The following is a 9,894-nucleotide window of genomic DNA, read 5'->3' on the forward strand; positions in this document are numbered from 1 at the left end:
CTGGAATAATTACTATTCTGTGTACAGCCACAAACAATACAGATGTGAGGATGAACTCTTATTTTTGTAAATCACATGTAAATACAGCAATGCCACTCAGTCAGACCCTCCTTTCTGGATTATGGGGATAGAGATCCAGCCAAGCTAGATCCTGCTGAGGCATAAACAGGCTGGAAAAGGGAGAGGGTGGATTCAGGAGAGGACAAATGGTTTGTTATTGATCCTGCACATGCATGCAAATGACATCTGAGGACACCTGCTCTCAACCAAACATTGAACCTGAGCCTCTAAGGACTTGCAAGCAATCCTTCGACTGGATTATCACAAACTTCTGAAAGCATAATAAAAACTCAATTAATGAAATTCTTGGGTTTGAAGGGTGTTCTGGTAACAGGGTTAATTAAACCTCTTCAGTTTTGTCCCTATTGCTGAAATCCCTCCCAAATTGCTTTATTCTCTTATTTAGGTAAGTTACACGGTCTGCCCTAGGAGAATTTTCCTTTACCCCAAAGGAGTACTACAGCATGACCTCCTGGAAACTAAGCTCTTATTGCACTAGAAATTTAGATTAGAATGTATCAAATATGTCATGACATAGGCCAAAAGGCAAGTGGCTGTATGGGATTGTGAGCTCTGAGTCAGTTAGACGTTTAGGCATGCGGTTTTAGAACAGATGGTCTGTAGCTCTTCTTTCTGGCAGTAATTGGAGAGCAGGGCCTGTTGTCTATTAAGGCCACTCCTAGTTCATGAAAATAAAACCCTGTCAATTGCGTATAAAAGAATATTTATCTTTCTATTCTCTGTGGAGGAAGTTGGAGGGGGCAGGCTGGGAATGTATCTTGTTCATCCAAATGTGATAGTGCATCATTGAGGTGTCCCTGGGGGTGGGAGGGGGAGTGTGCTTAAACCCATCCATGTTTCACCTCAATGGATACTGGGATTTGGGCTAGATTCCATGCTGATTTGTCATGGTATCCCTGGCACGACCCCCCATGCCAGCCACATAGAGAGTGATCAATAGCTATTAATTGATTGAATCAGTGCCGTCTGGCCCTTTAAAAGACTGCCCTACTGCACCTCACGCTCATGAAGTGTTAGGTGGAGATTCCCTGTCAGCATTGGGATAGAGTTTTTCGCTGGTCAACCTGCGGCTCAGTGCTGCTGGTATAGACAGGCCCCCTAATCACCCCCCTACAAATATCAATGACTTTAATTTCATGGGGAACTTTTTATTTTTGATGGGAGAAAGCAGAGGAGAAAGGACAGTGTTGGCTAGAATGGCAGGAACCCCTTTTATTTATTTATGTTTTTTGAGTCTGACCTGGCAAACAGAACAGGGTTCTGTTTCTCTACATCTATGAGATGTAGAGGATTGAGAAGCCAGAGGAGAGACGTTCTCCTGAGAATGTCTGTGAGATTCTGGGCACTGAACCTGCTGCTTTGGAGCCTAGGTGATGGTGTGGCCCAGAGCTGGGGTGGCCCCCACCCTGCTGGCTTCCACCGGCATCCACAGCAGTTCCTTGGGATTCGGGGCAGGAGAGCAAGGAGAGGTGGTCACTTCAGACCCACTGAAGCCGACTGGCTAGCCTTGTAGCCTCAGCAAGCTGCTTGGGGACTCCTAGAAGAAAAGAGAGGGATGCTTTGAAGCTCCCTACTTGAGCTTACATGGTGTTCAAAATCATAGCTTTTTTTTTTGTAACCACCAGCTGGAAAGACCAGGGAATATGTATTTGTGTCCAAATGACTACTCTGTATCTACAAGCAACCAGACCCATAACAGATACCCATTTAATCAGACAATGGATAAGGAAAGGCAATGAAGTACACACACACACACACACACACACACACACAATTATCTATTATTAAAAACAGATTTGTCTACAACTTGGTATAATTATGGTCTTTGTATCAGATAAGAAGCTCAGACTTGAATAATAATAATCACCTGCATGTTTACATGGTAATCCCTGCATTTCAGGCATGATTCTAAGCACTTCACATGTTTTAATTAATTTAATCCTTACAGCAGTCCTATGAGGTAGGGACTCATATCCATTTTACAGATGAGGAAACTGAGGCACATGGAGGTTAAATAATTTGGCCAAGATAACAATGTCAGTAAGTGGCAGAGTTGGGATTTAAATCCAAGAAGTTTGAGTTCAGAGTCAAGAGCTCTTAACCATTGTAACATGCATGGCATTGTGTATTATATATATGAATCCAAAGCTGTATTAAGATATAGTTCACATATCACAAAATTCATAACCATGGATTATACAACCACTGCCACTATCTAATTTTAGAACATTTTTATCTCCTTAAAAAGAAACCAAATATCCTATTGACAGTCACCCACTGTTTCTCTTTGCCTGAGTTCCTGGCAACCACCAATCAGCTTTCTGTTCCTATGGATTTGCCTATTCTGGGTATTTCATATAAATGAGATCATACCATTTGAGGCTTATTTGTGTCTGACTTCTTTCATTTAGCATTATGTCTTCAGGTTTCATCCATGTTGTGGCATGTATATCAGTACATCATTCTTTTTCATGACTGAATAACATTCCATTACATGGAAACACTGATGAATATAGGCATATCCATTTATCAGTTGAGGGACATTTGGGTTGTTTCTACTTTTTGGTCATAAGTAATGCTACTATGAACCAGTGTATACGTAATAACAAAAGTTTATTTGAAGAAATGAAACTGGTATATATTTTACATGTAAAGATTAGTAAGCTAATAGGTCTCTTTCCTGGAAGATCCAGGATTCCCCTTCTAAAACCAGGCAGGGGCTACTCTGCCCATGTGTATCCATGGAGCAGATGAAGATTGTGGTAAGCATGCCAGATGACAAATGTGAAAATGCTTTCTAAAACTTTGAAGTATTGGTCCAAATGCAAGTCATCAATGATATGAGTTTGTCCAATTCCTTAAGAATTCCAATTAGCTACTTGAGGTTAGTTAGTTGTCTAATTGAGGTTTTATCGTTTCAAAATGCCATTTATTTTAACGGGTTTTAAACTGTTGTTTGGGAGACAAGTGTCCACTTGTATGTCCAAAGTTGTCTCTTCTTCCACAGAAGTTTTTGAGGGCCCCGGGGATACCATTTCTCTGCTAGTAGTTTCCTCTTTCTTAATTATTGTCCATTTTTTTACATTTTACTGATCATTCTGCAGGTAAAGGAAAATATAATTTTTACTCTCTGATCCAGTTAGGAATACTTTGAGCTGCAAGTAGCAGAAAACTCAACAGTCTTAAACAACATTGGATTTTCCTTGTATAACAAGAAATCTGGAGGTTGCTTTGGTGACTCAGTGATATCAGGAATGATGACTTTATTTTTATCTTGAACTTTCTGTCAAGTTCGTAAGGAGATTGCTTCAGCTCGAGATGTCATGTCTGTGTTCGGAACAGAATGGGGTTTGGGAAGGGCTGGTGTCAGGAAAGCAGAAGCCTTCCCAGAAGCCCCTAGCACACTTCCAAGTTCATCTCATTAACCAGAGAGATCAAATGAACACCTTCACTCACAAGGGAGGCTGGGGAAAAGCATATTTAGCTTTTCCAGCTGTTAAAGTGGAGGTAGGGTAAGAAAAAGGAAGTTGGAATTGGTGTCGAATTATCAAAGAAAATATATCTGCCCCATCTCTTTAGCAAGAGAAGATTAGGAAACCTGGACAGATAGAAAGATGAGGCAACGCTCTGATGGGAGGGGCTGGCACCTCTCCCCACTTTTCCATTTGTTGTGTTCACTGAAGTTCTCCCATTTTCCTACTCTCATACTGTGATTTTACTGGAACCACTCATCTCCCCACAGACGCTGGTTGGGCTGCGAGATGGTTGAATGCACATCTGGATGTTTTCATGGTGTGACCATACTGCATTGTGACATGATGTGGTCTCGACACACTGTGACCCAAACCCATCTGGCTGGGTGAGCCATGGCTCAATTACAGCAAGTTTGTCCAGGGTTTTCAGGCCAGATTGGAATGCCAAAGGGTTCTGCAAAGAGCTTTCTGCATCTGCTCCTCTTCATTAGGATTAAGATGCTTGAGGACAGGGCCCAGGTCTTATTATATCTCTTTTCCCTCCCTCCCCTCCCCTGGAGTACTGGAACAGTCTTGGTCAGTAGATGAGTTTCGATAAATACTTGACGGGTAAACTCACATTCCTGGTGGCTTGTAAAAGATGTGTCACTTATTATGGAGTGTGCCAAGAAAGTCACTCGCTAGTTTGTCCAGTAAGTACTTTAGTGATTTAATCTGTGAACCAATTACTTCAATACAGTTTCCAGCAATAGAGTTCTCCATCCTTTGAAGTGGGTTAATTGTCAACCGTTATTTTATCTGCATTCAGTCATCTGACAGACAATTAATGAGGGTTTCCAAAGTGTCAGGCATGGTGCTAAGCCCGGAGGGACACAGAGATAGACATAATGATGCACCCATGGGGTGGGCTAGACAGGTCTGCAATGTGAGGGGTCTCTGAGAGGGGTTGTCTCAGAGTGCTGTGGGCTCACAGAGGGGAGGGTGACTCACAGCCTGGAGGAGCTGCTAGGGTTGTGTAATTAGATTGGCTATGAGTCTTCTTCCTTAGACATTCCAAGCTGATGCTGGCTGAGTTTCACAAGGGAGTCGAGCAGCATAAGCCTGTTGGCTGCCCCTCAGTTTGTTCAGTAGGGCAAGCACACTGATCTCTGAAGACCATCTTCACGTGTGTTCTAAGTGGGCGTTTTTCAAGAAACAAGATAAAGAAGAACATTAAGGAGAGTAAAGATGAGGTTCAGGAAGCTGGAAGGCCAGTTCTTTTCTCTGCATGAAGGTGGAGGCTAGAAACTTCATTTCCCAAAGACGGGAGCGTTTGTTTTGGGAAGTGGGAATGTAGGAAGATGTTTGGGTGGGGCAGTCTCTACAAGGTGGCTCACTGGGTGAAACAATTAGAGGGCAGGACAAGGCTGAACAACTTTCTTCATCAAAAGATCAATTTAGGGAAAAACCACCAATATTTTTTGGAGACAGTTTCAAAGGAAAATAGCTTTATGAAGTCTTAGTGGGTAAATGGTCTTTTTTTTACATGGGCAGGCACCGGGAATCGAACCTGGGCCCTCTGGAATGGCAGGCAAGCATTCTTGCCTGCTGAGCCACCATGGCCCACACAGAACATTTTATATGCCCCTTCATTAAGGCCTGCCTGTGCATATTATCTCTGGCCATTCTTGGGTACCACTTGCTCCTGTTTTGCAGATGCACAAATTGAAGGACAGAAATTAAACATCTTCATGGTGAACTAATCATGCAACAGAATCAAGAGCTTACAGTGTCCTGGCTTCCAGTTCTTGGCCCTGGCAGCAAAATGGGGCTCCTTTTTCTTCTCATGGGAATTACTGCTAATGTTTTGGCTTCAGACTTTCACTTTACAGAGCTGATGAAAAAAAATAGCATTTACCGAGAAGGTAGTGAAATGCCTACTTCTTGGTCCTCTGGTCATGAACTTCCTTGAAAATGCTTTAAAGGAAGTTGGTGAAGTCCAAATCCCTGCTTTGTCTCATTTGTGATGGTAGTGTCACCCAAAAACAAGCAAAAAAGAAAGGAAAACCTACATTGAGACTGAATTCCCTGCTTATTTGATTGAATTGATCCTTTTTAAAAATGTTTTTAGGATTTACTGGCCAATTTCATTGAAAGAGTTGAACTGGGAGAGGCACCTCTCCTGGGGAAGAATTGAGTCCATGACTTTCTTGTCACTGGTCTCAGCTCCATATGCGTAGAGTAGGGTGGGGGTCAACCAACCCCTAAAGAGTTCTTTCCCAAGTTAGCTCAAAGCTCTTAAGTAGCAGAGGTGATAGAGAATATATATCTACTGAGAAGGAGGTGATTTAGAGATTTTTTAGGCAAAGCTAGAAAGCTGTATGGATTCACTTTGACCTGTCCATGACCAAAATGAACATGATGGGTAAGAAACTAGAAACTAGCCTAGGAGGCAATGGGAACCACTTTTGATTAGTTAAATTTACTAATTAGAGATTTTCTTTTAAATAAGAGTCAGATTTCAAGCTGTAAAGAGTTGCAATCCTATCTCAAGAAGCCTGTTCCCTGTTTAATATTTGCTTAATATTTAGTAACAACTAATACCTTTTAACCTTTTCAATGTACTAGACTTAGGGCTAGACTTTTCTGTACATTATTTCATTTAAACTTTACATCAAGACTGGGAGATAGGGACTCTTGCTATAATTGATAAGAGGAGCATTTAAGGCTCAGGGAGAGCAGGTCACTCCCGAGAGTCCCAGAGCTTATAATGAAGATCTCCAGGATTTGAATCTTTGTCTAATTTTAAGGTCCAGACTCTCAACTCTTTCTACACTGCATCAATGTTTATTAAATGCCCACAATGCACAAGGTGCTTCTTGCATGTTTTGTAACCATAAGAGCCATCTAAGATGTCCTCAGAGGTGACAAGCTTGGTTTTTGACTTGGGCTATGTCATGAAAAGTTGAAATTTCATGAGCCAAGGTGTAAACGACAAGGATCCTGAGTTAAGACATTTTTGCTGAGTATGGGGTGGAAGCAATGGCCTCTGGAGGTCCTTTGGGGGAAAAAGGAAAAGAAAGTTTCAGTATGAGAAACCAGATGCATACCCCTTGGGCTTGGGGATGAAGATCAGGAAATAAGAGAGAAAATGGTCTCAAAGACAATAAGTCTCGATTTTAGTTTGATATGATAGCAACTTGCCTGGAAAGAGAAAGGAGGACCTGGGAAAGGTGTGGTGGTGAATAGAGGGAAGAGAATGTGCTCAGATTCTTTTTTTTTTTTTTTTTTAAGACACCCCTCGAGTCTGCTACAGTGAACAGTCCAGGAATAGAGGAGGTCATAGAGAAACAAAGTGCAGAGGGAGAATTGACGGGAGCGCAGAGAACAGAAGGTAAAAGATCACAGGAGAGCTAAGAAGAAAACCAGAGGTAGCACAGAGCCCCAGGGAGGAAAGCGTGGCGGTGGAGGAGTTTAATCAGCCTTGCCTACGGCAGCCTCGGTTAGAGAAAGCACGCAGGGTGCAGGGGGGCAGCCATTCCGGAAAGGGAAGGATCAACAGTGGTTTCAGCGACCACTATTTTGGGGGGCAAAGAGAAAAAGGTGGGGAGATGGTGGGAAGAGCCCTGTTTGCAAGAATGAAGAAACAAAAGATCAACCAGCAAGATGATGGAAGGGCAGAGGTAGGAGACCGGCCGCCTCCCCGAGGGGTATCGAGGGCCTGGGCGTTGCGGGCGGGAGGAGTTGCGGGGCATCAGTGGTGGCAGGGAACAGAGGAAAGCCTGGGACCATCACAAAACGGTTATTCGAGGTGCCTTTCGAAGAATGGATGTTCAGTGTGGCTATAAACGATGAACAGATTTGCCTGAGGCACCTACGCCTTTGGTCCATCTGGCCAGGTTAGTGCTGACCACAAAGTGACACGATCTGGTCATCAAAAGGAGCTGAAAACACCAGCCCAAATCTGCCACAACCTGTTTACGAGTTTGCTTTCTGAGTGAGGCAACGGGAAGAGGCATCCGTGGACATGTGTGAATGAAAGGGAAAAACAAAAGCTGCGAGAAATGGCTCTCTCTTTACAGAAGAATCTTTCTTTCAGAGGAGACACAGCCCAGTGAGCTTCGTCTTGGAGCTGAGAGGAGTCCAGGGGAGAATGCAGAGTCTGGACCAGAGAGGCCAGGGGTGAAACTTGGTTCTGCCTCTTTGTGATTGAACCTGGGTAAGTTGTGGGTAAGAAGAGGTCAGTCTCCTCTTCTGTAGAAAAATGTCACCTCACAGATTATCATTGATGACCCTGTGCAGAAAGTTAAAATCTGGACAAGTACAGGGGCCTTGCCTTCGCTGTGGGCAGAATAGGGAGGTGAAAAGGCAGAATGTTCCAGTAGGACCCAGAGAGCAAACTTCCGAGAGCCAGATTTTATCACATCGTTGAATAATGAAAAATGAAATTTCGCAGTCACTCTTCTCTCCATACAACCAGAGAGGACAAATCGTATCTCGTTTCAAAATAATAGGTGCCAAATGTTAGGAGTGTGGTTGCTGGCGATTGTGTGATAATAATATGTGGGTGTGGGTGTGGGAGGTGTCAGCCAATCTGGGTTTTAAAAATAAGTTTTCTACGGTATAGTTATTAAATATCGCAATTTTCCAATAGATATGCATATAAACAAAAACATGGCTGGAGACACTAAGCAAACTGGGAAATATAACTGTTCCTACCTTTTAAACGTGCAAGTTTGAGCTTAAGAAGTGCAAAAAAAAAGTCAATTTTATATCTGCTTTTAGTGCCACATTTGGACTGTGAAAGCTGCCGTTAAAAAACCTTTAAGTAAATATTTGAAATATTCTAAAACTGACATTCTGAATGATATTCTGATGCCACTTCAATAATGTTTTATAAAATTCAGAGGAAAAATAGAATTAAGTAAATTTGAACTTTCCCTTTTCATAGACAGTTAAAGGCCGCACTATTTGCATATTCTAATGTGGGATCACTGGAGCTCAAGGTACAAAGCTTCAGAAGAAACTGTCCCAAGCAGGCCAGCAGCATGTGGGCCATTAACCTCGGCCTTTCATCTGCATAAGACAAAAATCAAAATCTCTTCTTTGCAAAGTGGCTTCTGTGTAACCACCCGGCACAGTCCATGCCTTCCAGAGCTGTCTGTGGATGCACAATTAGAAGGTTTAAAAACCAGAAACACAAGCTCCATCCTATTTACACATTTAAAGTAAAGGTCATTCTCAGTAACTGGGCTTCCCAGACTTCTCCCCCTGAAATCCCTTAAGATATGTAATACCAACATAAAGGGAATCACAAATCCAGTTTTCAGAAAATGGCATTAAATATAGATTTAAACTTTGACCTTTAGTCCCTAGTGAGAGGACAAAAAATTCTCTTTACAGTGAAGGGCATGTTGCTACTAAGCTTCAATGAGTAGGTGAGAACCTGCCTGGCCGGAGCCAGGATTAAGAAGCACCAATCGATTTACCTCCAATGCAGGTGTGCTGCAAATCTGCTGGGCCCAGAAGCAGCGCGTGATTGGTCCAGACTCATCTATAGTCTAGAGTTTGTAGAAGTAGCTTCTGGGAAATGGGGATCTTCTTGGCTTGGGGAATTGATGCTTCCACAGCAATATTTGAAATGCATTCGGAGCGAGGAGAAATGAGAGCTGGAACACACAGGGTCTCCCACTCCACATTAGGGTCATAAGCAATAGTGGGAAATCCGTGGGCAGCAGAGTGACGGATCGGGCAGACAGGGAAATCATGAGGACCCAGAGCAGTCATCTTTTTACATTCCTTATCACTCTGCTTGCTCTGCAGCAGCTGAGGAGCAAGGCCGCCGGTCCACTCTGCAGCTCAGCTCCCTGCTACATCATGGACGCGTTGAGATAGGGGCCCCCCTCAGGGAGCAGGCAAGGTGTGGACAATGGGCAGTGGACCTTATTGGAGAAAAGACTATCAGTCATGTGCACACCCAGAGGCAGAAGAAGATTTGCCTGGCTGTGGGATTTGTTAAAACAGGGAGGTGATGAGATGCACAGGAAAGAGCACCGGGTTGGAGGTTGGTTTGGCTTGCCTCTTGCTAGCTGGGTGAGCTCAGCGTTCCCAAGGAGCGCAGCTGCTCAGTGGTTTGGCTCAGTCAGCAGACGATGACCTTAGCGCAAACCTGAGCTCGCTGCTCTTCTAACCTACAGCGGCCCGCCCAGTGCCTGGCTTGTACTGGGTGTTCAGCTGGTTTGTTGATTGGATGAATGAGGGAAAAAGGAAAGGTATTGTTGAGAAGCACCCCATCATTCATCCAGCCCAAGCGCTTGGCTTTGGAGGTGAAGACATTGAAGCCTGGAGAAGTGAAATGCAG

At 43.5% G+C, this 9,894-nt stretch overlaps 1 long non-coding RNA gene across 1 annotated transcript; it reads left to right on the plus strand.

The window, feature by feature from the left end:
• The first annotated feature begins 3,950 nt into the window (after positions 1 to 3,950).
• On the plus strand, positions 3,951 to 7,746 carry LOC143660926 (uncharacterized). The gene is made up of 3 exons (XR_013164331.1): positions 3,951 to 4,246; positions 6,828 to 6,927; positions 7,633 to 7,746. It is a non-coding gene; the product is annotated as an uncharacterized LOC143660926 (long non-coding RNA).
• The last annotated feature ends 2,148 nt before the right edge of the window (positions 7,747 to 9,894 follow it).

The sequence above is a fragment of the Tamandua tetradactyla genome, chromosome 2 (assembly GCF_023851605.1).
Source record: "Tamandua tetradactyla isolate mTamTet1 chromosome 2, mTamTet1.pri, whole genome shotgun sequence".
Classification (NCBI taxonomy): domain Eukaryota; kingdom Metazoa; phylum Chordata; class Mammalia; order Pilosa; family Myrmecophagidae; genus Tamandua; species Tamandua tetradactyla.